The following is a 6,889-nucleotide window of genomic DNA, read 5'->3' on the forward strand; positions in this document are numbered from 1 at the left end:
AGGGTTGTGTCATCTGCATAACGCAGATTGTTAATAGATCTTCCACCAATCCTGATGCCACAATTCTCCTCATAGAGCCCAGCTTCCCGGATAATCTGCTCTGCATACAGGTTGAAAAGGTATGTAGGTTTCTTAAATCCTCTTCTACTTGAAGTTAGACCCTATCGAGAGAAATACAGTAATACTGACTTTAATTATCTCCTGAATTTAAATGCCCAATTCTACTGAAAATTGTGGAAAATAGAGGCTGAAAAAAATGTGCCATTTTATACAATTCTAGTCTAGAAAACAGACACATTTATGGAAAAAAAACCGTTTTAAAAATGCACCATTTTACATGTTCATCTCAAAATTGTTTGAAGATACTGTCTACAAGGGTGATGACAAATGAATCCAAAATATCACATAAATAATTTGAAACCCCCTGAGCACAATTAATAAACACAATTTTCAATCTATGAAATGAAAATCTGGATTAAAATTTTCAGGACATGTAAACACAAAGATTATGTAAATATAAATAAGTAAAAATGTGGAAATATGGCAAACCTTTTTATAATGGCATTTGAATATATTTCAATATGAAAAATTTTTAGAGTAAGATAGATGTACACATGAGCTTTTATTGTATTATAAATAAATAGGTTTCCCTATGATTAATAAACATAAAACTCAATGAAAATAAATTCCAATAATTTATCTAATACAACAAGTTAGGGAAACAAAAATCACAAAAATCGCAAATAACTGTTACACTTGTGAGTACACTTGTGTGGTATTACCATCTTTACAAAAATAAATTGAAGTAAGTAACAGGAGAATTTAAGAATCTTAGAATATAAGACATTTATTATCATCATGCTTTCTTATTGGAGATGAAGCCAGTTAGTATGAAGTAATAGCTTAAACTAGAAACTTTGCATACTTTAATTTGCAACTGAGCACAAATTGATAATGAAAAGATATAAAAATAAAATCTGTAATTTAAGAATCCTCTAACAAGACTATATGAGGATGTTGTTTTTATTGTTAGGTTGTTATCAAGTCAACTACAATTCATAGCTACCTTAAATGATTTGAAATTTTCCCTATCCTGTACTATACTCAAATTCTCTGATATACTTGACCCCCATTATTTCTGTCACTATTTTAATTTGTATCTTTAGGACCTTCCTCTCTTTTGCAGACACTCTACATTTCCAATATGATGTTCTTTTCCAAGGACTGGTCCCTCCTAACATCATGCCCCCAGTAGGATATGTTTTGTTTAAATTAGGTGCTGTGTATATGTATATGACCCCTAGTGACCCTATGAACAACAGAACAGAATATTACACACTATTTTTGTGCCATCCTCATAATCTCTAACACACTTGGACCTCTTTTTGAAGTCACTGTGTCACTCTATCACTTTGGGGTCTTCCTCTTCTCCTCTGAACCTCCATTTTTCTAAGGAACAGCCTTGTCTAACTACATACATATCCAAATTGTGAGATGAAGCTTTGCCATTTTAACCTCCAAGGAACATTCTGGATGCACTTTGTCCAAGATGTATTTGTTTGTTATTTTGGCAGTCCATGGGATGCTCAGTACTCTTCTCCAGTATCACAACTCAAAGATATCCATTTTTCTTTTGTCATCATTATGCATTACTCAGTTATCTGCTGCATATCAGGTGATTGAGAAGATTATGTCCTGGATCAAGGGCATCTTAGTCTTCAAATTGACATCATTGCTGTCCAGCATTTTGGATATGTACCAAAGAGCGGATTTACCCAATACGATACATATCCTGATTTTCTGATTGCTGGTACCAACACTGTTGATTGTTGATCCAAGCAAGATGAAATCTCTGACAGCTTCAATCCTTTCTCCATCTATCATGATATTGATTGTTGGTCTTGTGGTGAATGCCTTTGTTTTCTTAATGTCGAGATGTAATCCATACTGAAGACTCTAGTTCTTGATCTTCTGAAGCAAGTGTTACATATTTTCTCTCATTTTCAGCAAGCAAAGTTGTGTCGTCTGTATCACACAGTTTGTTGATAAGTTTTCCTTTGATCTTTATGCCACATTCCTCTACATGCAGTTCAGCTTCGTGAAATATTTTCTTAGCATATAGATTGAATAGGTACAGAGACAGGATACCTGACACAAATCTTTCCTGATTTTAAATTATTTTTAAATCCTTCCTCCATTCAGAAAACTGCTTCTAGATTTAGGTATAAATTTCTAATGAGCACTATCCACTTCCTAAATAACATGCCTCCAGAAACTCTATGAACTTTGATAAATGCCGATAGTATATAAAGGGGATTCAGGCATTTTGTTCATCGGGTCATTGAAGGCAATCATCATCAACAACGACAATTCCTATTCAACAACGTACATTATGCACATGACACAATCTTGCTTGCTTATACTGAGGTGGACTTGAAGTGTTTGCTGCAGATGGTCAAAGACAGTCATCTTCAATATGGATTGAAACTCAACATCAAGAAGACAAAGATTCTCACCACTGAGCCAACTGGCAGCATCATGCTAGATGGTGAGGAGATTGAGATTGTTAACAGCTTCAGCTTTCTTGTTTCCACAATCAACATTCTTGATACCAGCAACCAGGAAATCAAAAGACAAATTATATTGGAGAAGTCTGCTGTCAGGGAGTCTCCAGAGTACTGAAGAGCAACAATGTCAGTACAGAGACTAAGGTGCGCCTGATTCATTCCATGGTCTTCAGGATTACTTGCTAGGCATCAGAGAGCTGAATAATAACTCAGAATGATAGAAGAATTGATGCCTTTGGGTTGTGGTGCTGCAGAAGAGGCTTGCATATACCATGGACTACCAAGAAAACAAATAGCTCTGTCTTGGAGAGAATGAAAGCAAATTTCTCCTTGGAGGCCAGGATTTTGAAGCTCCATCTTATATACTTTGGACATGTGACCAGGAGGGACCAATTTTTGGAGAACTTCATGTTTAGAAGAGTAGAAAGAAGTGAAGGAAAGGAAAGCCCTGGATTATAAGGATTGATACAGGGGTTAGGGCAATGGGATATTTGGTTGGAGTCAGTGAGACTGGCTCAGGACAGGGCAGGCTTCAGAGTTATTCTACATAGGGTCACTATGAGTCGCAGGTGACAACTGCACATAACAATAACAATTCCAATTCTTCTTAATATTAGCCATAGTTTATTATGATTCAAATAGTCAAATGCCTTTACATAGTCAATAAAACACAAATAGATATTATATTTGTATTCTCTGCTTTCAACAAGGATCTATTTGACATCACAATCACTCAAGGTCACGTTTTAATTCCTGAGTACTAGCTTTAATTTTTTCAGCTTCAATTTGAAATTGCATGAGTAATTGTTGATCTCTTCCACAATTGGCATCTGGTTTGGTTTTAACTGCTGATTTTATGCTTCTTCAATGATTCTTCCACAGACATAGCCAATCTAATTTATGTGCAGTTCATGACAAGAGATCAATGTATAAAGTTGCTTGTTGTGTTTTTTGTTTTTTTTTTTTAAAGGGATTTCCTAACTCTGAGACACTGATGAGTCAAATGGGAGAATGGTTACCCATGATATCTTGCTTTGGGCTTGTGTGGGGACTGAGATGGTCTGCTTCTTTCTGGACATTGCTATGGTAGATTGTTTTGTGCCTGAGATGATAGCTAGCTCTTGATCTGATGTCACTTCTCACTTTTCGAATACAGAAATTTATTAAATTTATCTATTTAGCTGTTTGGATTCACAGGGCGTAGTTGCGGTGCAGGGCGTAGTCTGGTCCTCCTCTTTTCATTGACTCTCCACCTCTCCAACCATTATGTTTTTTAGTAAAGACCAGTACATCTTGACAATGTGCCAAAAGTATGTGGGATGACATTTCATTATCCTTGTTTCTAAGGAGTACTTTAGTTGTACTTCCTCCAGCACAGGACTTTCTGTTCTTTTGACATGTTCAGTTCTCGTCTCCAATGCCATAATTCAAAGTTGCTAATTCTTCTTTGATCTTCCTTATTTTTTGTCTAACTTTCTGATACATATGGAGCAGTTGAAAATACCATGTCTTGGATAAAGCATAACTTAGGCTTAGTCACAACTGACACTATTTAGCACTTTGGAAAAGTCTTTGAGAACAGTGTTCACCAATGCAATATATCTTTTGGTTTCTTGACTTTTATTACTACTGGTGTTGACTGTGGATCTAAGTAAAATGAAATTATAATTTCAATATTTTATCTATTTTTCATCATATCGTCTATTATTCCAGTAATAAAGATTATTGTTTTCTTGTCATTAGATGTAACTCATGCGGAGGGCTGTAGTTTTTAACTTCTTTAATAATTTCTCAGTTCTTTAATAAGATCATCAGTTTCTAGAAGCAAGGTTGTGTCTTCTGCCTAACAAGTGGTCTGTCATTAATAAGTCTTTCCCCAATACTGATGCCACATTCTTCTTTGTATACTATAGCTTCTCAAATATTATGTTCAGTATGCAGATTGAATAGCCATGGAGAAAGGATACAACTCTGACACAAACCTTTACTGCTTGTAGGCAATACAGTGGTTCCTTGTTCTGTTCAGACAACCACCTATTAGTATATGTACAGGTTTTGGATAAGCACTATTAAGTGTTTTGGGATTCTTACTCCTCTCAAAGTTATCCATCATTTGTTGTGATCCAGGTAGTCAAATGCCTTTGCACAGTCAGTAAGACAAAAGTAAATATTTTTTTTTTATATTCTATGCTACCAGCAAAGATCTATTTGACAGAAACAATCATAACTTCTCTATTGACCTCTTTTGAATCCTACTTGAATATATGAAGAGTTCTCAAGGTACTGTTACAGCCATCTTTAATCTTTAGGAATACTTCACTTGCACATGATATTAATATTCAGTAATTTTCACATTCTGTTTGATCATATTGGAAAAAAAATGGAACTAATTTGCATCTCTTCCAATCAGTTGGTCTTCTAACACTTCCAAACTTCTTTTCAAAGACTTGTGATCACTTCTAAAACAGCATCTGTTTGTTGAAACACGTCAATTGCTATTCCGTAAGTTCCTGGACATTTTCCTTTGTCAGTACTTTAAGTAAAGCCTGCACTTCTTCTTTCAGTACTACTGGTTCTTGATCATACACCACTAAATGAAATACTTTCAGTTTAACCACTGATTTTTTTTCCACACAGTGACTGTGTATTCCTTCCACTTCTTTTGATATTTCCTTCATCATTCAATATTTTCCTTACATCATTCAGTATTGCAACTACAAAATTGAATTTGTTTTTTAATTTTTGCAGCTTGAGAATATCTGAGTCTGTTCTTACCTTTGGTTTATTAACTCTATTCCTTGCATAATTCGTTATAATGCTTTACTTTGTCTTCCCTAGTACCCTTTGAAATCTTTTGTTTGGCTTCCTTCTTTCAGTTTTTCTTCCCCTAGATTTTGATGTTTGTTTTTTGTTTTTTATAAATTATATTGGTTTTCATACAAAGTTTGTATATATTGTATTTCAAACTATTCTTCATTCATATTAGGTTTCATATAATCATTCTCATGCATCATGTTTTATAAAATCAATAACTATTGGACCTTGCCCATCCTTACCTAATCTTTTCAGGTCTCTCTGGATCCTTCCCATTTCCATCACCCCCACTTTCACCCACTAAACTGTAAAACTTGTGGTTTCACCCCTCTCCATCCACACCCCTCTGCTCCCACTCCTTCCCCGGTAGGGTCCTCAGACAGGTTTTACTAGTTACCCTTCTATTTTTAAAATCATCATGTTATGTATTATTTGTTCTTATGAGATGAGTAGTTTCAATCCACAAAATACTCTCTAGTGTCTCCCAAAGTCTGTAATTTTTTTAAATCATCGCTTTTGAGTACACCATAGTGTTCCACTGTGTGGATGTACCATAATTGCTTAATCGATTCAGGTGTCAGCCACTGTAGCAGACTCTGAGAAGAATGGGAATCCCAGAACACTTGATGGTTCTAATGCGAAACCTATACTTGGACCAGGAGCCAGTCGTCAGAACAGAGCAAGGGAACACTGCATGGTTCAAAATTGGGAAGGGCATACTCCAGGGATGCATCCTATCTCCATAACTTTTCAACCTGTATGCAGAACAGATTATCAGGGAGGCTGGGGTCTATGAGGAGAAATGTGGGGTCAAGATTGGTGGACGATTTATCAACAATCTGCGTTATGCAGATGATACAAGCCTGCTTGCTGAAACTGAGGAGGACCTGAAGCGCCTGCTACAGAGTGTCAAGGACTGCAGCCTCCGATATGGATTGAGGCTCAATGTCAAGAATACAAAGATTCTCACTACTGGACAAATTGTCAACATCAGGTTGCATGGTGAAAAAAATTGAGATTATTCACAGCTTTAGTTTGCTTGGCTCCACAGTCAAAACTCTTAGCACCAGTAGCCAGGAAATTAAAAGGCTCATTGTGATGGGAAAGTCTGCTGTTAGGGATGTTTCCAAAGTACTGAAGAGCAATGGTGTCACTCTGGAGACTAAGGTGCATCTGATACAGGCCATGGTCTTTGCAATCACTTGTTATCCATCACAGAGTTGGACAATGACCAAGGAGGATAGAAGGAGAATTGATGCCTTTGAGCTGTGGTGCTAGAAAAGAGTATTGAGAATATCATGGACTGCTAGGAAAGCAAACAGATTCATCCTGGAAAGGGTTAAACCAAGTGGCTCCTTGGAGGCAAGGATTCTGAGGCTCTGTCTAACATATTTGGGACATGTTGTGAGGAGAGACTGGTCCTTGGAGAAGGACATCATGCTTGGGAGGGTGGAGGAACAGCACAGGAGGGGAAGGCCCTCTATGAGGTGGATTGATTCAGTGACTGG

This window comes from Elephantulus edwardii, unplaced genomic scaffold, assembly GCF_000299155.1.
Source record: "Elephantulus edwardii isolate Elephantulus edwardi_28Jun2011 unplaced genomic scaffold, EleEdw1.0 scaffold00018, whole genome shotgun sequence".
NCBI classification, from domain to species: domain Eukaryota; kingdom Metazoa; phylum Chordata; class Mammalia; order Macroscelidea; family Macroscelididae; genus Elephantulus; species Elephantulus edwardii.